This window comes from Gossypium arboreum, chromosome 5 (assembly GCF_025698485.1).
Source record: "Gossypium arboreum isolate Shixiya-1 chromosome 5, ASM2569848v2, whole genome shotgun sequence".
NCBI classification, from domain to species: domain Eukaryota; kingdom Viridiplantae; phylum Streptophyta; class Magnoliopsida; order Malvales; family Malvaceae; genus Gossypium; species Gossypium arboreum.
Window position 1 is genome coordinate 36,916,146 of NC_069074.1, and position 24,689 is coordinate 36,940,834.

The 24,689-nt window shown below is 31.1% G+C and overlaps 1 long non-coding RNA gene across 1 annotated transcript; it reads right to left on the bottom strand.

The window, feature by feature from the left end:
- Nucleotides 1-1,758: 1,758 nt before the first annotated feature.
- On the bottom strand, nt 1,759-3,517 carry LOC128293343 (uncharacterized). Its single transcript, XR_008283526.1, has 2 exons — nt 3,124-3,517; nt 1,759-2,741 (listed from the first exon to the last, which is right to left on the bottom strand). It is a non-coding gene; the product is annotated as an uncharacterized LOC128293343 (long non-coding RNA).
- Between the last annotated feature and the right edge of the window lie 21,172 nt (nt 3,518-24,689).

Consider the following 24,689-nt stretch of genomic DNA (forward strand, 5'->3'; position numbering starts at 1 on the left):
TAATCAGTTTATAAAATTAAAAAAACAAACATTATCAATGTGACAAAAGGAAATTCAATTATTTTTCACATTTATTTTTTATAAAAATCAAATGTTCATAAATTTTTCTTACATAATTATTGATTGAACAATTGGGTTTTTCAAAGCCATAGTTTTAAACTTTAGATTTAATTTCCAACGTTGAGGACTATTTTTACATACCTTAAAGGAAATATCATATTGTTAACAACAAAAGTAACTCTAAAGTATTTTTAAAGGTTTTCTCATTTTCTTTAGCCAAAATTTTATTAATCAAACGGTTATAAAATATTATATTTAGAAGAAAGCTAATGAAAAGAAAAGAAAAGAAAAGAAAATTTCAAGATAAACTCATTGGTATAGGAAATGGATTGAAAAACGACTCATTAGTTGAGAGAAGTTTTTTTTCTTTTTTGGGTTTTATAAATTTATAGAAGTTTCTAAAAGCTGAAAGCTTTGATTAGGAAGTTTGAGGATCAAATTGATAAAATTTTTAAATATAAAAGGTTAAATTTATCAAATTATGTAGAAATAAGATTAAATTGATAGGATATATAAGTATTGATGACTAAAAATGTTATTATACTAGTTAGAAAAAGGCTTTCCGTTATCACTTTAAGGACAAGTGACCAAAATAGAAACAAATTTAAACATTAATGTCTAAATTAATATTTTTAAAATTAAGTAATTAAAACTATTTAATTAATTTACATAAAATATGGTCCAAATGTTGAAACAGAGCCTTACCCAATCAGTGAGCTGATCCATTTCAACAGATTGGGCATTTTAAGCGTTTCAAACCAAAAGCCCGAATTCTAGTTTTGGACTAATTTAAGTACGGTTTATATTTGACTAAAAGTTTCAATGGCGGTAAGTCAGATTACGTCACTTTTTAATAAATAAATCTTTATTTCCAAGGACTATTAAGATTTTATATTTGCCAACTAATTGGTGATGTGATTTGGTTACGACTTTTGTAATTGATATATTATTTCAGTATAACGTTTTATAGTGTCAATAAATCACATCATGTGACTTTTTTTATTTATTTTAAAGGTTAATTATATTTATTCCTAAAAATATTCAAAGCTTTATCTTTGTTTATTTACACAAAGTAATGTCATTGGCTGATAATGCATAGTTTTCTTGTTTCTTTTTTCTTTTTCTTTTTCTTTAAAAAAAAAAAGAAGTTGAAAGAGAATTGTTTTGTCTAATCGAAGGAAACAATTTGATTGTTTCTGTTCTCTGAAATGGCTTAAGAATTTTTCAAGATACATAACTACTCTTCCCGTGTGTTGCCAAATAAAATACGATGAAAGCAAATAGGAGGGTTAGAACAAAAATAAAGAAAATTCAAAATATTAAGTTAATCAAATGGTAATATTGCTACCGAAACAAGCCAGAGCACCTGTACACTTGCTTCTTGTCTAGAAGACATGTCTCCAACAACTAGAACTCATAAAATAGAGAAGAATCTTGTACTTATCCATAAGATGAGATAACAGAGTGTTTCGATTAGTAGTAAATTGCATGAAATAAATGTTATGATCTAAAATAAAAATGATACCCCGTAGTAAATAGGACATGCAAACGAGAATAAAAAATTACATGGGCACAGGTGTAGTGCATACCTAACTCATCCTATTATCGCCCTTGCTGTTGCCATAAACACAACAAAGTCACCCATATTTTCTAACATTTATTAACTTATCAGGTACACTCTTAAAACAACAACAAAAATGTTTCAATTAGTTACCTCCACTCTTTCAAGATAAAGCCTAGTAATAATATTGTCCATTTTGAATTTGGATTGAGAAAGAAAGGGTGGAATTTTCAATGGTCTTTTTACGCAAGTGGGCAGAACATTTTCCAAATCTACTTTTTTATGGAGACCAATCTGCCACTTAGGTTTCTTAATACTCGAAGTACATTTATTGGCTATCTGTCCATATTTGGGGCACAACCGTAGATTACTCTAAGAGCTAGCAATCAACTACTCCTACTCTACGGGGTCATCATGTCCCAACTGGCTTTGGAAGCTAATAATCAGCTGCTCCTGCTCTATGGGATCATCATGCCCTAATAGATCCTCATAATCCATCTGCTATTGTTGCTACCCGATGGGGTTATCATGTCCCAATTGGTGATCTTGCTGCTCTAAGTTCTCTACACAAATTTAAATAACTTATATCTAATAAGTAATATTAGATAGTGAATTTGGTTTGGAAAATATCTAACGAACAATACCAAGAGAGAGCAAGTTGTAATGAGAGTCCCTATGTCTCTCATTGTTTGCATCCTTTGCCCTTGTCAATAAAAAAAATACCAACATGACATTCCAAACAATTTAGAATACAAAGGAAGCAACAAACAAGAAAAAACAAGAGGGACCGTGGGGGATTACCTGCAGTATACAAACACTACCAACTGTCATTCCAGATTGAAATGAAATATTAATGTACCAAGCTCCGACCTTTCTTATGTCCTCCCCTATGTTTGTTTTTATCATATTTATCATGTCTGTCATGTACAGAATAGATATGAACCTTGGATTTAAGAGGATCATATGCATGTAGTTGCTTTTGCTCCGGGACAGTAGGATCATAAATAATTACCTTTTTTTGAGATATAAGAGATGTCAAAGCACGTTTCAGGGCAACTTGACCATCATATGGAGAAGGCAAGAAATTTTCCGGTAGCCTAGCATATGGGGTCCATTCAACCTGTTTGAAATATTGAAATATGAAAGACTAAAAAAATAAGAAAGTCATTTGAAAGAGTTAAAAAATAAATCATTAGGAAGAAGAAAATGACTTCACTTACTCTAGCTGGCTTTAACTTTTTGAAATACTTAGCAACTTCAAAAAATTTTCTGAATTTTTTTTATTTTGGATGGTATAATCAGCCTTTCATGCCATCCAACTAGCAAAGGGAATTCATTTGGACGATTTTGCAAATCTTCAGCTATGACTATTAAAGATATTTTTCAATGGCAGGATGAAGCAATCGAGATGCAATCTACGATATATGCTCCAATATAAACTCCTACAACAAAGAGAACTACAACTAAACAAATGAAACTATAAATATAACTTATATCCTTACCGTAACAAAATGAAAATTGCCATATAGACTTTGTTCATATTTTTTGTGGTCCTCTAGGCTCCTATGCGGAGTTGCTAGATGGCTGCACCCCATGCATACCTTCCAATTTCATCAACATTCCTAAAAAATGTGAAAAAAATGGAGACACCACATGAGCAGTAGAAGGGAGTACAATAGACCCAATAATGTAGAGCACCATCGCCCAAACATAGCGGTTAAGTTCTTGCCCTTCAAGAACAAGATCATCCCAATGCCTATAAGTATTTTTAAGCCAATACAGACTAATTCCACTTTTTTTTGGGCTTAGGCACTCATCTGTGCCAAAACACTCTATACATAAGTCATTTAAATTCACAACTATCTCATTTCTTATAACTAGCCAACCACATATCGGTAGGCCAGTAGTCCTTAAAGCATCTCCTAATATATTAATCTAATCTACTTTACTTTATAGCCAATAACTTATTTTAATATTTAAACCCCAAGTTGTTATGCACTTAAATTTTTAAAATTTTTTATATCCAAATATAACTTGGATTCATATTAAGATATTATTAGTATTAAAGCTCAATATTATTATTTAAATATGGGCAATATTTATTTATTTAGTATTGGACTGACTATAGTAGTCATATCATTTTTACTAAATTTTTCAATAAGTTCAATTAGTTCTTACCTTATTTTAGCCGATCTTAATATTAGTATTTTTTTTATGAATTGTCATTTCAAGTATTATTCCTATTGGACATCTTATATCAAGATCTGAATCAAATAATAAACATTCTTTTTAGGTGGTTTGCGAGTTGTTGCTCAATTAATTTAGTAATGAAATACCATTAGCTCTCGTATTTTATCAATATCTCTATGTGCGATTAGTTCAAATAAAAACTTTTATTTTTCGTATTCCTTTCATTTTAGAAATAAGTTGAATGGATTGAATATATATTTTGTTTTTTATTATCCTTCATTCAGGTTGATGAAATAAATAATTATTTACAAAATATGTTGGAAAATTTACTTTTATGAGAACTTTGAGGCATATTTTCAATAGGTAAAGGTGGAGAGTTGAATCATAAAATTATGGTTTCATATTCTACTCCATGAGACCTTTATAACGGTATATCATATGCTTAAAATGGTTGAATGATGAATGAAAAATTGATGTTCAAAATAAGCTACTTGGAAATATTGTTAAGGAAAAAGTAAAAGCTTAAATCCCACATTGGTTAAATATCAAATGTGAGATGTGTCTATATATGTGAGCTCTTTTGAAAGGTAATTGAATGACTAAACTTTTAATTTTGCCTTGCGCATAGGTGGGTGTAGGTCCAAATCCAATGGGGTTGGGGTGCACCTGCTCGACAAGAGTGACGTAAAATGTTTGGATTGGTTGAGCCTACGATTATTTTTAGCCTAACATGAATTTATTTTCCTCAACAGACAAAATTTGCTTATACATGGAAACTTATCTTATTGATTTGATAAGGCTTTTTACACACTCATACTTTCTAATAATTTCTCTTGCCGAAACTCTATTGCTCTCAAAACTCTTCCTTTTCCTCTTTTGTGCTTTCAAACATTTCAGTGATAGAAAAATACATTGTTTGTTTGTTGATTGTGGTAAATGTGTTACTACTTTGATCACTGCTGTTATTGTATCTTGGGAGACATTTGACTAATGTTACTCCAAGTACTGTAGGAGCGACCGAATCTACCTTAAGGAAACGATGTTTCACAGGCCTCAACATTTCGTAAAATCCCAATTCTTCTTTATTTCAACTTTTTATTATGGTTTATTTTATTTTCGTATTTGATAAATTAATTATAAACCATTCTATTTATATTTTATTTCATGTGTTTATTTATAATTAATTATATATCCACTAACTTGTGTTTTGTCCAACAAAATACTCAAATATGCTAAATATCTAAATTTAGTAAAAAATTAAATTAAATTAAATTTTAAAAATAAAATAGATAATAAATTCATATTAAAAAATCTGAATTTGAGCTTAAGTCAAGCCGCCACTTAGTTCCAAAAACTTTGGCCCAAAAGCTTATTTCATTGTTCAAAATGTTAACAAAATATTCAAAATATATTTTATATTAATATTAATATAATATTTTATAATTAAATTTAAAATAATATATTTGTAATTTTTGTATTGTGTTTTATTTTATAATATGTTTGTTTCAAAATTATATAACCCTCTTGTATTTAAATTTGCTTTTATCTTATCACAATATTTAAAATTAATAACTAATAAATCTTAGTTGAAGTTTGTTAAGTTTTTTGTAACAATTCGTTTTTCAGTGGTGTCGAAAATAGTAGTTTTGGGGTCACCAAATCGGACAAATAAGTTCGTAAACATTATTACTTAATATTTACGAGTCAAATGTGATTTTTAAAAAGGTTTTTTATTTGATAATTTATGTTATATAGTGATTTATTAAGTTCAAGTGGTTTTAGAAAATGAGATATCGAGACTTGTTTTTATAAACTGAGCCGTAAATATTTTTATAAATATTTACAGAGTGTCATTAAAGTGGTATTAAAGTTTCGTTAAGAAATTTTAACGTTTTGATAGTTAATTAATTAAAAAAGACCAAATTAAAAAATAAAGTGCATTCTCGGGATTTCATTCTCATAAATCGGACTTGTAGATATTTTTAATAAATATTTACAAATCTTGTTGTGTAATTACTTAGGTTTCGGTTAGGTGAATTTGTTTGAATTAAAAGTAATTAGGTATAAGGACTAAATTACATATAGGGTGAAAGTTGAATTATAGATTAACGAATAATTAAAGGGACTAAAGAAGGAATTATACATTTAAGTGACTGTATTAATAATTTATTTTACATATATTATAATATTAAAGTTAAAATATATATTATAATATGTTTACTTAATTATTAAGTATTATAATATATTATATAATTATAATAAAACAAAAAAAGTATTAAAAGAAAGAAAGCCATATGAAACAGAAAGAAAAAAAGAGAAAGAGAAAGAAGAAAGGGAGAAAGAAGGTTCAAAGCACGGCTTAGGGATTTTTAGGTTTTAAAGTTTAATTGGTTAGTTAATTTAGTCTTTGTTCTTGTAATTTTTATGTTTCGGAATCTAGGTGTTATGTATTACTCGATCCATGTCAAAATTTTAGCATTAATTGAGTTTTTAAAGGTTGTTATTGTTAAATAATTTTAGTATTAGAATTAAATTGATAGATTTTAAGCTAAAATGAAAAATGATTAAATTGTAAAATAAATTGTAAATTTTGAGTAATAGGGACTAAATTGTGAAAAATTCAAAATTTAGGGATTTAAGTGAAAATAGGTAGTTAAATTTAGTTTAAAGTGGGATTTGTATGAAAGTTTAGAATTAAATGTGAAGAATAAAAATTAGTCTCGGTAGAGTAAAAAATTGAAATATTCAATATGAAATTGAATTGTGTTGTATTGATGAAATTTTAATTGTTTAATTCCGTAACTAACATCGTACCGGAATCCTCGACTAAAAATGGAAAAGATAAAAGTCGACGTCGAATAGCTCGAAATTCCTGGTTTGTATTTCTATAATCCGAACTAAGTTGTAAAATTATTGCATTTTGATTTCTTGTATATGGTAAGTATTGGAGGTGAGAACTATTGTCTGTTAAAATTGAAATGGATTGATTCAGTATGTGATGAAATTATTGAATTTATATGAATTGAATTGAATTCATATGTATATATGTGATAATGTGATTATATGAAAATTTGATATTGGATATTGGTTATATTTCGAAAGTAAAATGTAACTCTTTTAACTATATCGGGCTGAGTCAGATATAGATGGCATGCCATAAGATAGGAAGAGTTCAGGGATTTCTTCGACTTTAAGTCGATGAGGCACTGGGTGTCAATTTACTTCTATTTAACCGTTGAGACACTAGGTGTTAATGTATCTAGCGCTGGTCGCATATTACTTCGGACTTATCCAATGATGCACTAGGTGCCAAACTGGTGTGTTGGTTGGATTCATGTATCCATCCGAGTCCGAATCGTGTTAATAGGAGTAATTAAATAAAACGGTATTATAATTGATATTGTATGTGAATTGAAATTGGGATAGTGATTTGAAACAACAAAATGAGATACATGAGTTATGTACTCATGAAGTGGATGTGAAATGGCTAATGCTATTGTTTAAATGATATGTGGATCAAATTGTGAAAAGCTATTGTATAGCAAGTGATGAAAATTGAGTATGATATGAAATGATGAATTCATGAATTAAGAATTGAATGGCTAATGTCATTGTACAAATAAATATGGTTTGATATGTGAATAATTATTGATATAACAATTGTGTGAATTGGGACATTATTCAACAAATGAAATATGATAGCATATGATAATCATGATATTAGATATTAATATGTGCTTCACATTCAATTGTGCATATTATATTATCTTGTCTTTAAATATTCAGATTATAAAAATACCACTGAGTTTTACTTAACGTACGGTTTTGTTTTTCGTGCGCAGGTTAGGTACTTAACTTTTGATTGTCAATTCAGCATCCAACAACGATCCTGAACTTAAATGTTGTGTTGTTTATCTTTTGTATCAGCATGTACCTAGGATGTCTAAATGATAGTTATTTTGTGGATGGATTGTAAATGAGGTTATAAGTGTAAGGTTGGTTTAGAATATACATATAAACATGTGTTTGCGTTTGAAGCCATATTATGGCATGGTAAATTGAACCAAATTTAGATATGTGCATATGAATTTAAATTGATTTTAAGTGCTTATGAACTAGGCAAAACGGATTGAATTTGGTATGTTTATAATTTGGATTTGAATTATGCTTTGATGATATGAATTGATGATATAAATGTGGTACCAATGAGGGTACATTAGTTAGGTAGTTAGGATGATTGTTTTGGCATGTTTTGAAACGGTTAAATGAATGGTTTTTGAGTTGTTTAATGTTCAAGCATGTAAGAAATGACAAAATTATTGTTAAAGACACATTTTAGGTCCACATGGGTGTGTGACTCGGCCGTGTAAGACACACAGCTAGCACACGGGCATGCGTGACCATTTCAAAAGGGTACACGGCCTGGAACACGGGCGTGTGGCTTGGCTGTTTGACCCAAGTCAGAGAGTTACACGAACACAGACACGGGCTGGGACACGGCCGCGTGTCTCTATTTTGAATGGCCACACGACCTAAGACATGGGCGTGTCTCTCAGCCGTGTGAGTCACACGGACGTGTCTCTTGACCGTGTGAGTCACTCAGCTTGACCACATGGCCATGTGAACTCTGCATCTTTGAAAATTTTTAATGTATTCTAAAAAAAAATTCCCTGAGTTTCCGAATTAGTCCCAATTTGTTTCTAACATGTATTTTGGCCCTCGAGGGCTTGAATAAGGGACAATATTTATGAGTTGATTGGTTTCTATCCTGAATATTATATGATATGAAATGTTTAAGATTCTGTTTATTTGATTTGTAAACTATGGTAATGCTCCGTAACCTTATTTCGATGACGGCTACGAGTTAGGGGTGTTAAATTCTTAGCCAAATTGTAAACGTAGCTTAACCCGCTAATAAAGGAAATAAGTTTTCATGGAAAATTTTGTGGACGTAGGAGTTCGTAATTTTTGTGTGAAAATCACAGCCGATTAGGTAAGTCAGTCCCTTTGCACCATAACAAGCTCAAAAGATTGAAACTTCCAATTTCATAATTCAAAGTTGATCAAGCCGTTTTCATCTTAAGCGATCAAACTCTAATATCAATATCAATTGATAAAAACATAGTTTCCTTCTCTTTATTAAAGAGTAACTTCTATATGAAAAAATTAAAGTTGACTAACTTTTGGAACTTCTTTCAACAAACTTTCTAGAACTTTGATAACTTGTGGAATGCCATATGGATCTATCTTAGGAGGTAGTGTAACACTCGTAACCCATATCTGTCGCCGGAATAGGGTTATGGAGCATTATCAGAAAGTTTTAACTTAAAACATTCGATTACAATCATTTATAAAACACGTGCATAACATCCATTTTTCGATCCCTTGAATTCTTAGAAACACTTTAGAAATGATTTGAGACTAAATCAAAAACATTTAAAATAAGGAGGAAAAATTCACACTGCAGAGGTCACACAATCATATGGTCGAGCCGTGTGACTCACACAGTTAAGATACACGACCGTGTCTTAGGTCATCTGGATAAGAAATAGGTTATTCTCAAGTCATTTCTTTCACCTAAAATATGCTCATACATACAAGCCATTTGCACCTATTTCAAGCATTCAAAAATGTACCTAAAATATGCATAATAAAACTAGATCACTATGGTATTTATCCATACAACCAATATACCCAAAAGAAACCTCAAAAGCAATCACTCAATTTAACAACACATATACATAATTGATTACCTTGCTAGTTACCATTTTGAAACATACCATACTTAACTTATACCTTGTCATTAGAACTTATCATTTGAACCATTGTTTTCATGCATCCCAAATACATATATATATCTAACTTATATATATTTGACCATATTTCATCCATATTTATTTAGCTTAATTCCATACTAAGTTATACCATAATTGACCACAAGCCAAATTCACATTCAAACATACCAACTGGGTCATAATTCAACCAATTATACTTCACTAAATTTCATATCAAATCATACCCTCTATGATCATTTTGCAAACATCCTAACACTTACTACTTTGGCAATAAAACCATGTATTAATTTGATCATATAAACACCAACCATTAGACATCAAAGTGCCAAAAATACACCAACCATCAAGGCATCAATATAACATAAATTTCACAAATTCAAAGCAACATTACATACCAATATCATTATCTAAACATTAGACATAATCCACATATACATGTAACGCCCCTTACCTGAGACCATTGCCGGAGTCGAGCACAAGGCACTACTAAACTTATTTGAGCACTTAACCAAATTCAGATAATTTATATCATACTTTTCAGACAAGCTGTCCAACTGCATCATAGTTGCTAAATAATTCATATCTCGAGTTATAAAACTCGAAATCTAAATCCGTAAATTTTCCCCGAATTTATACTCATATATCTACTTAAAAATTTTTTTATATAATTTTTGGTTGGTCCAATTAGTACAGTTTATTAGTTAAATCCTCCCCTGTTTCAGGGTTTGGCTACTTTGACCCCTGTGCACTACGAACCAAATTTCTCTCTGTAAAAAATTCAAATAACCATGCCGTTTGTTTCTCTTAAAAATAGACCCAATGAGGAATCCATACATATACATTATGACTCATTATTATTTTTGTGAAATTTTTAATGATTTTCTAAAATCAGAACAGGGGATCTCGAAGTCATTCAAACTCTGTCTCACAACAATTTAAATATCTCATAGCATAAAATCCAATTGCATACACCGTTTCCTCTATATGAAACTAGACTCATTAGGCTTTAATCTCATTTTTTTCTCAGCCCTTAACTCAATTTCCACAATTTATGGTGAATTTTCAAAGTCAAACTACTGCTACTTACCAAAAACTGTTTTAGTACAAATATTGTTAACTAGTTTATAACATCTTTACTTCAATTCATTCAAACTCTATACATACCATATAAATCTTTAAACATAAAACAAAAACTACCGGAATTGATATGAATAGTGTGCCCTGTTGTGTTGATCCAATCTACCAACTTCTCTTTAATTCAATCTACAAAAGAAATTATCAAACACACACAAATAAGCTTATTGAAGCTTAGTAAGCTCATAGGCATAAAAACACAAATCATATCAAATATTGTACACAATCATATATCTATTAGTTTAACTATTTCACCCTCCAAATCACAATTTCATTAATAACTCATTGGAATAATTTCCATATGGCTACTCACAATTTAACTCCCTTAGGCTCATTTCTCATTTACTTCATTGTCAAATTAGGGAACAATAAGGGAATTGAGTGCTTCATTATCACATTGCCATAGTAAACTATAGACTTTCACATTGTTACGCATCACACACCGAAGCCATAGCCTTGCCATGGTCTTACACGGTTCACATATCATACCGAAGCCATATCCCAGACATGGTCTTATACGGAATCACATTATCACATTATACCGATGCCATAGCCCAGCTATGGTCTTATACGGAGTCATATTATCACATTGCACCGATGCCATAGCCCAGCTATGGTCTTAAAGCAAGCACTTATCACATATTTTTCGTCAATTCATCGTGGTCAGAATAGAAGCACTCAAATCCATTGTTCCTACTAATTTGTACTTTTAGTTACACATTATTTATTAGCTAATGCAAATTGATAGTATTCATCAACAATAAAATACTTTAACAATCATAAGATTTTCATATCAAAACATTGAACTTTGCCATATGAACTTACCTGGACTAATTTGCAAAAGTAGTAGAAATTCAGGGACTATTCTTGAATTTTCTCCTTTCCACGATTCAGTTCATTTTCTTGATATGATGTAAAATATGAAAAACCAGCTTTCTCCAGACCTTCTATGGCGTTTTGGCTGATAAAATATGAAGAGATCTCTAGATTCTTCAATTTTATTCTTATTTTATATGTTAAAGTTGTAAAATTTCCAATTTTGCCCTTATTTCCCTTATTTTTCTGCTGATTTTCTTGCCTTTGCCGTCCAGCCTATTCACTTTTAGGCTTAATTTCCCTTTAAATCTTCCTTCTTTTAACACTTGAGCTATTTAATCCTTTTAGCAAAATTTATTTTTATTACAATTTAGTCCTTTTATTTAATTGACTACCTAATCGTTAAAATTTCTCAACCAAACTTTAATACTAGCTAAATGAAACTTCATAAATATTTATAAAAATATTTTATAGCTTGATTTTCAAATTCGAGGTCTCGATACCTCGTTTTTGACCCGCTTGACCTAATAAATTCTTTTAATTCACTAATTTCACCATTTCACAAATTCTTCTAAATTCTTACTTGACTCATAAATATTAAATTACTATCTTGTTCAATCTTATTTGTCGGATTTAGTGATCTCAAATCACTATTTCCGACACCACTGAAAATTAGGCCGTTACAATACATGCCATTATAACCACGACCAAAGCATCAAAATCTACCGATAAAATCTATGGATAGTGTGATGGATCTCCAACTAGCTTCCAATAATCTATAACATCAAGGAAAATATCTACGTAAGCAATGTATGCTTAGTAAGCTCGTATAAACTTTAAACATAATATTCCATTTCAATAAGAAACTTTATAGAATAAACGTAAATCAATGCCAATGCCATAAGATTCATAAATCGATATGATCATCAACTCACAAATGAGTACTTCATTAATGTCACATATATTTATCATTCATAACATGATAGGACTTTATAAATCATTATACCCATCATTAACTTTTTCATCGCATCACATTTCAATAATGAACTTACCATTTCATTACCTTTTCTTACTCATTTCATTTGCATAATACCAAATATAAGCATAAATATCAATCATAATCTCAAGCTTGACATAAGCCTAATCACCATCATCAATACACAAGTTAGTGCATTTATGTATATAACTCATTTGGGGTCAATCACATGATAAATCATTTTATAAGAAAATACACCTTTGAATCTTACCACTTTTTCATGAACATAAGCATATTTCCATTTGGCCACTTACCATTTCAATGTATATCATTAATATTAGACATGGCATAATGCAACCATAAGCTTAGCACGAACCTAAGCACCATCTACAATCTCAATTGATGAATTTATTTATGTTCATATCAATATTCAATAAATAAAAAATTCTTTCAAATTCATTATACAAATTAACTTACCTAGATTTTTCATTCGAAGAACGACTTACGGATAAGAGTATATCATCAACAGAAGTTCATAAGAGGTGGTCCTCCCAAACACGCCAATAGAAACTCATAAGAGCTGAACAGAAGCTCAAAAGAGTTGATCCATCCGAATCTCGCCAAACAAAAAGTATAACACAAGAGTTCGCAACAAATGCTGAACCTCGATTTACTTGGGTAATATACCGATATCTCCCTCCAATACCATCTCCACCCCAAACCCCCGTAATATACCAGAGCACAAATGTACTCTAATTCCGCTTTGAATCTAAACCGAGCATCAAAATTAATAATATATCTCAATTTACTATTCATTATCCACAATTAAAAATAAATATATAAGTTGTTCAATGATAATCTACTCAATAATTCATATTGATATTAAATTCCAAACCATACGAACTTACCTGGACTGAATTGTAAAAATTGTAGAAGTTCAGGGACTATTCCCCTATTTTTTTCTTTTTTACGAATATCTATGGGATCTTGATCTAAAATGTAAGATTCTTTACTTAGTAGCATACATTTCATATTCCAGTACATTTTACAATTAATACCCTTTACTTTTTTAAATTTACACAATTACATCAAATTTTTATAATTTTTTCAATTTAGTCCCTTAACTCAAAATTCATCAAATTAACCATTTTTCTCAAGTCAATATTTTATCCAAATATACTAGGCCCTCAAAAAGTCCCTAATAAATAGAAAATTCACTATTAAACCCTACAATTTTGACATTTTCACAATTTAATCCTAAAATTAAAATCTAACAAAAATTACTTTACAAATTCATCAAATAGCATAATCAAAGCTCCAAATACATGATATTCATAAAAAAAATTCAATATTCATCAACGGAAACTTCTAAAATTTTTAACGGAATAAAAAATGAAAGAACGAGCTAGCTAGGCTTAGTTGCAACGAGCTCAAAAATATAAAAATGACAAAAACAACATTAAAACGAACTTACATGCAAACTTCTTATGCTAGCCGAAACTTCTCCTCACTCTCGTTATGGCTTTCAGCCATTGAAGAAAAACGAATAGGAAAACTTTAATTTCAATTTGTTTTGCTTTAATTTCAACTAATTTACAATTATGCCATTATCATTAAATTTTCTATTATTTTTAACTTTAATTACCGTACCACTCAATATTTAAGGCTTAATTATCACTTAAGTCATTCCTCAACTATTAATTAAACCATTTCATCACCTAATTACTTTAATTTGTAAGTTTTGCACCTTTTACAATTTAATTATTTTTCTTTAATTAACCAACAAAACGTTAAAATTTTTTAATGAAACTTTAATACTAGCTTAATGAAATTTCGTAAATATTTATAAAATATAACATAAATCACTTATATAACATAAATTATCAAATCAAAACCTTTTTAAAACCATATTTGATTCATGAATTCGTAAATATTAAATAATAATATTTACGAACTTACTCGTCAGATTTGGTGGCCTTAAAACTACTATTTCTGACACCATTAAAAAACAGACTGTTACAAGTAGACTAGATGTGATTTGATCCATATTGTCAGTTACACTGCATAATTTATTAATTTAACCAGATAATTTTGTACCCCCTCCAATTGGCTTAAAGGATTTTTTTTTTACTAGTCTTAATATAAGAAGATTCAGTCTCCATGGATTTTTCTTTTTTGATTTAGTTGCTGCACGTGTTCTTGAGGTTGAGGTTCAAGTTCACAAGTTTGAAGATTTGCATCTATGTCATGTCCTGCATCACCTAACATGAGAACATCTTTTATTGCATTTCCTTCTTCATTTTCTTTAGGTTTTGCATTATTGTTATCCTCAAATAAACTGTTAGGGAGTATACCTAAAGAAGGTACCGAAGTTTTATTATTAGTGACAACTATCCCATGGACATTTTGTTTGACTTTCCTTCTAATTCAAAATTGATACATGTTTTAAATCTTTGAATTTTACACACAATTTGCACATAAAATAAAAATTTAGTAAAAAATTAAGAGTCTCGTTAATTAAAAAATAATAACAATATGAATTAATAATGTATCTTTAGTCTACTCTCCCACCAATCTTATGAGACATCCACCGTTCATTTTATAGGATTCCATCTTAAACTAGAATTTTTTCCTTTTTAAGTTTTTTTCATGCCTTTCATTCATTTTATCAATAAATTCCACCTATTTTTAATACATGTCTTTCCCGTTTCATTTTCAAAATTGGTCACTATTCTTAGTCATCCTTCTCTTTTGAAATGAGTACTTGAAATATTGTAGTTACAATACAAATATCACAAAATATCATTGTCATCCTCCTATCTTATGTTGCTTTTGTCTTTTCACCTTTGGAGATCCCAACGAGCATAACATTTTTCATCTACCATATATGACCAAAAACAAGTCAATAATATCATCCAAAAGAACAAAAAAAGAAATGAACAAATACCTTTCTATCTGATTTTCGAAACTGGTCTTTCTTGCTTTAGGTCTGGAGCTTCTTTGTTCTAAAAAGTAACATAATAGAACAGGGGATTTGGTTGTTTCAGAATAGTGAGTTGCATTAAAATCTAACATGTCGTTGGGAAGAAGACAATCAAATGGAATTCTTTTGCTAATCTTATTACCCAAATATCAAAAGCAAAAACTAGAAGCTGGATTACATCAGCTTTTTGGTTTGAGTCTAAAAGCACTTATATACAACTATTTTTTCCTCCAAACACAATGTGCTCTCCATTGCTTATGCTGTGGGCAACCGACGACGCCTCCTTAGGGTGAGTTTAGTATCGTTTTTAAGGAGTATTTTTAAGGCAAAAATATTTCTAAACAAGTTGTTTTTAAAAAAAAAAAATACTTCTTCTAAGCTAAAAAAAGCCCATAAGCACTTCTATCATAAGCTGAATTTAACTTCTCTAGAAATTATTTTTTTCTCAAAAGTATTTTTGAGAAACACTATTAAACTAGGCCTTAATCTATTAGGTGCAACTAAAGTGAATAGGAATGTGCAAAAAATAAATTAAATCAAAAAATGGATCAAATAAAAAAATTTTATTTAATTCAGTTGTTTCCACTACCTATTCCGGTTTAAATACGATTTCAATTTTAAGATACAAACTGAAATTGCCGAATAAATCAAATTTTGTTTTTAAATTAATAAAACGATTTTATACACAATTCAATGATATCATCTTACTTAACCCAATAAATATTTTTATATCCAATCCAGCCCAAGTACCCAACCCCAAAAAATAAATATAAACCCAACCCAACCCAACTTAATAATTAATTTAATTATAAAATTAAATTAAATTACTTAAAAAATTAAATCTAAAAACAAAAGAAAAAATGGTGTCTCATGAAAGTTGCAGAACTGGTGAAGCTGAAGGCCAAGCTCGAGTAATAATATTATAAATTACCACTTTCGTCCTTCCAATTTCTTTTCCATTATCAAATTTTATTTAACATTATGTTTTTTTAATTCAAATATATTATAGGAAAAGGGTGAGCAAATGTAGGAGAGCATGAAGAACAAAGCAGAAGACAATGGAAACAACTGAAGCTGTAAACGACAAGAGCAGAGGAGCCGCGGAATCGACCCACGACAAGACAAAACAGATGGCGGGTTCTGCTAAAGGGAAAGCGGTGGAAACCAAGGAGAAAACCGACCAGATTTTGGTCCACTCTAAAAACAAATTTACCTTTTTGCTGGTTTTTGAGCTGCTGCTATTATTCGGTTATTTGGAGCTCTTTTGGATTGCTGCAAAATATTTTCAATTAGGAAGGGGCAAAAAAGTGAAAACCGAAAAACCGAACCGAGCGTATTCAGTTGGGTTATTTCGGTTCTAGTACTTAAATTAATTCAGCTATTTTGGTTTACCTCTAATAAGTTAATTCAGTTATTTTTTTATAAAAATTGAACAATCGAATCGATTGAATACAATCTGATCACATATTAGTAAATGATATTTAATTAAATTAATAAATACTTTTAATAATAATGATTAAGGAAAAAGGTTTAAATATGACTTTCTTTCATGTAAACATACAAAAATAAAAATATATATATCATAATATTATATTAACATCAACTTTATTTGAAATGATCTTTTATATTATATTGTTTTAATTCTCCATTCTTTTTAGATATTTTAACTTTTTAATAGTAATAATCTTTATTTTTTCTAGTGATTTTCTTTTAATACTACTTATTAAAAACATTTAACTATTAAATGTTATCTATAGAACTAAATTTTATAAAATTAATATATAAATCTAATAAAATTAAATAATAATAAATATAAATCAACTATATTATATATAAAATAAAAATGTATTTTAAAAATATAAAACCAAATAAAATTAGCTATTACCATATATAAATTACTTAAATGATATTAAATGAGGTTAATTTAAGAATAATAAAAATCTGAGTTTGCTTCTTGGCACAGGTTTTTCTGCTTCTTGGCACGGTGTTTCTTCCATACTGACTGTCACTTTTCTAGTTTCCTTTTGTCTTTCTTTCATGTCTTTCATTGCTTTTTCGTTTGTTTGCTAACGACTTGGGTGGGTGTTTAGAGGTTCTCGTCGTTCAATGCTAATATGGAACAAGATCTAGCTGCTCTCAAACTTACGAAATCTAATGATGATGAAATTCAATTTGTGGGGGCTTCAACTCTAACAAGACCTCTCTATGATTTATGCTTACTGGGTTGATTCGCTACGGCCAGTGTGGTTCATTTCCCCGCCATGTGCACAACTTTGGCTAATCTTTGACAACCTTTGGAGGGTATTCAAATTTTTTATTTGAGGGATAAACAGTTTCTCTTCCGGTTCTTCCATCGCGTTGACATTGATTGAGTGGTAAATGGTACCCTGTGGATTGTCAATAATCACCTATTAGTGCTTCACCTTTTGCAACCGAATGAAGACCCGATGTTTGTGCCACTGATCTACTCCTATTTTTGGGTTTAGGTTCATAGTTTGCCACCAGGTTTGTTCTCAAAAATTGTTGCTAGGCAATTGGGCAATTTTATTGGTATTTTTGAGGAATATGATGCTAAATAGATTAATAGTAGCACTCTTTCCTATTTATGTTTGTGGGTTTGACTTGATATCTGGGCTCCTTTAAAGCGTAGGTAGAAAATTTTGCTTTCATTGGGTAGTTCTGTGTATGTGCGATTATGTTATGAGAAATTGACTTTGTTTTGCTACTTGTGTAGATGTTTGGGGCACAGCGATAGTTTCTGTCCTATTCGGCTGAAGAGGGATGTTACTGATTCTGATATGGGATAGGATGCTTCCCTATAGGTTGTGATTTGGAGAGCCACTGTGGTTGACAGTATTTGGGTGTACAAGGATGTTATTGGGGGATCGTCCGCTGGTGTTTCTTTGGAGGGTGCCTCTACTGACACCATTCAACCTTCTTTTTTTTTAAACTTTCTTCGGGTTCTATTGATCACGTGTTAGGTATTAACTTAAAAAGAATTGCTTCTGTTAGTCATAGTGAAGTTTTAGGCATGGCAAAACGTTCGCCGATGACTCATGTTTTAGAATCCATGCCTTTGGTTAGCGTTGAGGGTAAGAAAGGTTAGAGAGTGGTTGGTGGTCCTAGTTTGGTTTTTGAGAGTCCAGATTTTGTTGGGGTTTTGGATGAGTGTGTTCCCACTTATCCCATTTCTTTATCGGCGACAGCCAAGGGGTAGGTCAATCGACAGCCATGAAACTATTTTACTGGAATGTCCGTGGATTAGGAAGTTCATGGGTTATGTGACGACTTCGACATCTACTAAAGCTATATAATCCCCACATTGTCTTCTTGATGGAGACAAAACTGGATTCGGTTTGTATGGAGGGTGTTCTTAGGAGAAGTGGATTTCTGCATGATCTTGAGGTTGGGACTGATGGGACACAAAGATGTCTCAGTTCAAGTTGGTGTTCAGATGTGAAACTGGAATTATGCAATTTCTCTCTCTTTCATATTAATGTTGCAGTTCAGGAATCAGCTGGCACTGACCGTTGGCGCTTCACGGGTTTCTATGGCTCTCCTAATACCCGGTTTTATATCAACACTTGGAATCTCTTAAGTACTTTGGGGCAGGATTAGAGTCTTCATTGGTTGGTCTTTGGGGATTTCAACGAAATTCTTTATTGTTATGAGAAGAAAGGCGGGATGGTTAGAGCAGAAGGGCGTATGGAGGAATTTCAGATTATTTTATCAAACTGTCTTCTAGAGGACTTGGGTTATGAGGGTTCGTGGTTCACTTAGGAATTGGGTAGATTGAATATGAATAATATTCGTGAAAGGTTTGATCGGGGGGTTACTAATTTAGCTTGGTGGGATCAGTTCTCATCGTTTTCTTTAAAGAATTTGCCTCATTCGATATCAGGCCATCGCCTTATTCTGATAAATACGAAATGAACTTTTTGACATAAGTTGCATTGTTTTTGTTTCAAGTCATGGTAGGTTTTGGAGGATTTTCTGTAAATTTGAGATTCGTCAGCTTTAGGATAGTTTTGAGGGTTGTGTTCCCCAACGGTTGGCACTATTTTTTCAGGGGCTTACGACATAGGCTGTTAGTCTATGGGGTGGTCGAGATTGGTAGAATCGAAACCTGTGCACTCGACTTTAGCCACTTGATTTGGCAGAATAAATGGATGAGAATTTGATAGACCTGCTAACCACCCGTTTAGAGTTGAATTTGGAAATTGATAAGACAAAACTATCATGGAAATAGTGGGCTCAAGCAAATTGATTGAGAATGAAAGACCGAAACACGAGGTTTTTTCATCGATTTTCTACTCAATGACGACGAATTAATAGGGTTCACTGCTTGATTTGGGATGATGGCACTTTGATCTGTAAGGATGATGGGTTTTGTATGGTTGCCACTAACTATTTTTAGCAACTGTAGTCACACGCCTGTGTGCTAGACCGTGTCTTCCACACGGCTGAAAAACACGACCTTCTCTCTGCCCGTGTGGCCAGCACATAGGCTATTTTCCAAGCCTTTTTGTCACCCTTTACATGCACACACACAAACATGGATCCAGAAGCATTCAACTTCCTCAATTATCATGCAGACATTTCATTTACTTATCAACATACATGTGTTACCCCTTCTCACATTAAATCAAGTCTAGACACACCATATCTTACTCATTTAGCTTTATCAAATACCTTTCCACTAATACCTTTATACCATAGTTATCTTCATGTCTATTTAATTCCAAATTACCATCAAGCATAACCTTCTAGCCAAGTCATAACTTTATATAGTGTCCACATTTCACATGCATAAAACAATATGCTTGACTAAGACATTCTACACCAATTCCATATTCAATTTAACATTATTACTATTTCTCACTTTATACCATTGTACCATGGTTTCCAAACTATCCATCAAACGTCCATGTTCAAGGCATTATCATTTTATTTCTACATTACACATTTAATTCATGGTTATGACCACCTCGATTGGTCATAAAACATGCATTCAACACAAGTGACATATTACCAACCATGCATGGCAAACAGGCATATTCACATCACAATTATTATACACAACATGAATAGCTAGATTTACAAGTCGTAATCAATAGCTCAATATAGGCCAATACATTTGGCCAAATTATAATAACACATGTTATAAAACTAGGTCCCTATACATGCCACTCACTTGATATTTCTAACTTATGTATAAATACTCCAAAGGTATTGGCTTGATAGTGTGATGCAACCTTCGACGATCTCTAACCCTAAGCCGACCTGAGGACACTAAGGAATGGAAAGGAGGGAGTAAGCTTCACGCTTAGTAAGCTCGCATGAAAAATAATAAGCAATGTATTAACATGCTATTTTCAAATTCTTTCTATTTATTCAAAGTCCAGTCAAGCTGTTTTCTTGAGTCACAGTGATTAAATTATTTATATCTGGACCTACAGAACTCCAAATTAAGATCTGTTAATTTTTTCTGAAACTAGACTTAATATCTTCTTACCAAAAATTTTTTAGAATATTTGGTCTAGCCAATAAGTACATTTTATTATTCAAAGTCTCCCTTGTTTCGCTGTTCGACAATTCCAACCCCTTTGCACTAAAAATTAATTATCTCTTCGTACAAGATTTGGATAATGTTCTCGTTTGTTTCTTTCGAAAATAGACTCATTAAGAATTTTAATAATATAAATTATATCCCATAATTAATTTTTTACAATTTTTAATGATTTTCCCAAATCAGAATAGGGGATTCCAAAATCATTCTGACTCTATCTCACAAAAATTCAAATATCTCAAAATATGAAATTTTTTTGCTTACACCGTTTCCTTTATATGAAAAAGACTCAATAAGCTTTTATTTCATGTCTTATACAACTTATAATTCGATTTCCGCCATTTTTGGTGATTTTTCAAAGTCACACAACTGCTGCTGCCCAAAACTGTTTTATTACTAAATTTCACTCTTTCATATTTTCTTTGTAGTAACTTTCATTATAACGCTTACTCCATATCAATCTTACCAAAGTTCGATCACATATCGAGAACGTTGCTCATAAGTTTACACACATGAACCTTTACTTATTCATTACATAGTCATGTTCATATATATTTTCACTTAGTAAATTTCCCGTTGAACTCATCGGAATAATAACAGATACCCGGTGGCCTGTACATATTACCACCCTTGTAAACGAAGCTCTCTGGTACGCATAGTAGCCTGTACTTAGTACTACATATGCGACCTAACAATCTGGTACACGTAGTAGCCTGCACTTAGTACTACACAGGTGACCTAACTATCTGATACACGTAGTAGCCTGCACTTAGTACTACATACGTGATCGAAGCTATCGGGTACACATAGTAGCCTGCACTTAGCACTACACATGCGACCTAACAATCTGGTACACGTAGTAGCCTGCACTTAGTACTACACACGTGACCTAAAACCATCTTAAACACATAGTACTACACATGTGTTCTCACAACGGATCATTCGTATCCTTTCTATTCTGAAGGTCTAACCGGGAAATTCTTCACTTTTCAACATTTTACTAATTCATTCTTAGTCAATTTCGATTCGTAATTTACATCAAATGATCATTCTATAGGCAGCTACATCTCATATAATAACAAAAGATAATAACATAAAAAAAAAGAATCGATATATTATTTACAAACAAACTTACTTGTTTCAAAGAAATATCATGTTTCACCAAATTTCCATTCTATTCAATCATCCAATCACATGTTATCGACATTTGAGCTATTGATTACTTCATGGGTACATCACATTCTCATACACAATATCATTAACATAGAAATCAATACAACCATAGCAAAATAGATTTCAAGTGTAACAACAATAACATGAATATCATGCTTATTTAATCACATGAACTTACCTGTCGAAATCTCGTCGGGTATAACCGTGTAGCAATTCACACAACTCATGAAATAGTAATTTAACATTCATCACATTTTCCACATCATATTCATCATTTATAAATTCTTCTAATATATTAAATCATACATTTTACACCATAATAATAGATAATTACAATTCAAGTATGATATTACATTTTTATTACCATACGAACTTACCTCGGGACCAAAATAGCAAAAAGGAACTTAACCGTCGATTTTTTATTTTTCACCCGATCTAGGTCCAATCCTCGTTTTCCTTGATCTATAATATCACATTTAGTCTAATTATTAGTCACATTATTTAATGTGATCCAAAAACCATATTTTGGTAAAATTTCATTTTTGCCCCTAAACTTTATCAAAATTATACTTTTGCCCCTAAGCTTGTGAAGTGATTTTTATTCAATTTTCTCACTCTATAGGCCTAGCCGAACCATTTTCATAACTATAGAAAACTAAAATTCTCTTCAAAACACCCTTTTATACCACTTTTACAACTTTTACAAAATGGTCCTTTTAGACGTTTTTCATCAAAAATCGCTTAGTAAAAGTCATTTATTTAACACCCAACACTCATTTTCTACCATTAGACATCAAAATTCATGTATGTCACACATGGTACAATTTTTAAACATGAACCCTAGCTCAAATTAATGGTAGAAATAGATAGATCTTGTTACAGGGATTGCGAAAACATAAAAATCATTAAAAATTGGGCCAGAACGGACTTAGAATAGAGCTTGGAAGATTGAAAAACTATAGGCATGGTTTCTCCATGAAATTTTCGGCCAATAGGTTGAAGACGGACAAAAATTGGCTTTTAATTTTGTTTTTAATTCATTTTAATAACTAAATGACCAAAATGCCCTTAATGAAAACTTTGGAAACATGCCTAACCATGTCCATTTTTGTCCACCAACTTAACCAATGGTCTAATTACCATATAGGGACCTCCAATTTAAAATTTCATAACAATTGGACACCTCTAGCATGTAGAACTCAACTTTTGCATTTTTTATGATTTAGTCCTTTTGACTAAATTGAGTGCCCAAATATAAAAAAATTCAAATGAAATTTTCACGAAATCATCCTGTGGAATTGTAAACCATAAAAATATAATAAAAATAAAAATTTTCTCATCGAATTTGTGGTCTCGAAACCATTGTTCTGATTAGGCCCAAAATCGGGATGTTACATTTCTCCCCTTTTAGGGATTTTCATCCTCAAAAATATTACCAGAAAAGTAGTTTTTGTTTGTCACTTATTTCCCTCAATCCTATAATCAATGTCAACGAACTTTCACTCAAGCTGAGCTTTTACTACCTATCTCTTAAATTCCACGTACAAGAATCATGAGTGGTTTTCGCTTTACAGCATTTTCGTTGAAACTTAATCTCTATTAGAAAGTTCGTGTCTTTCATACTTTCTTATGAACTTTGTTCTCTGTCTTTTAAGATAGTATCGTGATTTGGATTTCTATATTCTGGATTTCTCCATATTGGGTTTCTTTATCTTGAGTTTCTGGTTATCTTTATCTCATAACTTGTCGAGCATGGCTTATATCTAAAATATGATCTTTAGTTTGTGATATATATATCAAACATGACTATGTTTCTAAGTTGATTATGGTAATATGGTGATCTTAGTATTTGGATGTCTCTAAATTTCTGTATAAGGATTTAACATTGGCAAAGGCTTAAGTAGTAAAATTTTCGTCTTGTGAAATTAATGGCTTAATGCATGATTGGAAAAGTTTGGACAGATGAGAACATTGTTAACCGAAGCCTTTGAACAGGTCTAGTCTGTGTGAGCAAAGACTTCCTGATTTTCAGTGATGTATTGTTGTTTGAATGGTGATGTGTTTTAAGACAACAAGACAAGTGATAGCTTAAAGAATCTAATGTCATAAAAAGACTTGAGTTTCATATAGTGCAAATGACTTGGGTATTAAAAGATGATGAGATGCTTATTGTATGATCCTTGTGTAAGAATATTTGAAATGTTAATGGGGTTAAAGCCAATCATTAGGTTCTACCAGAATTATCTCTGCCAGTATTGATATTAGAATGGAAAATGAGAAAAGATTATCCTCAAGGCCATATCAGGATCATCCCTGTCTTTGAAAGAGAAAAATGTCATGTAACTTATTGTTAAATATTTGACGAGATATGTAAATCATACTGGTATGTACTGAATTTTTGCTCATCAAGTTCGAAGAATTTCATGTCTTTA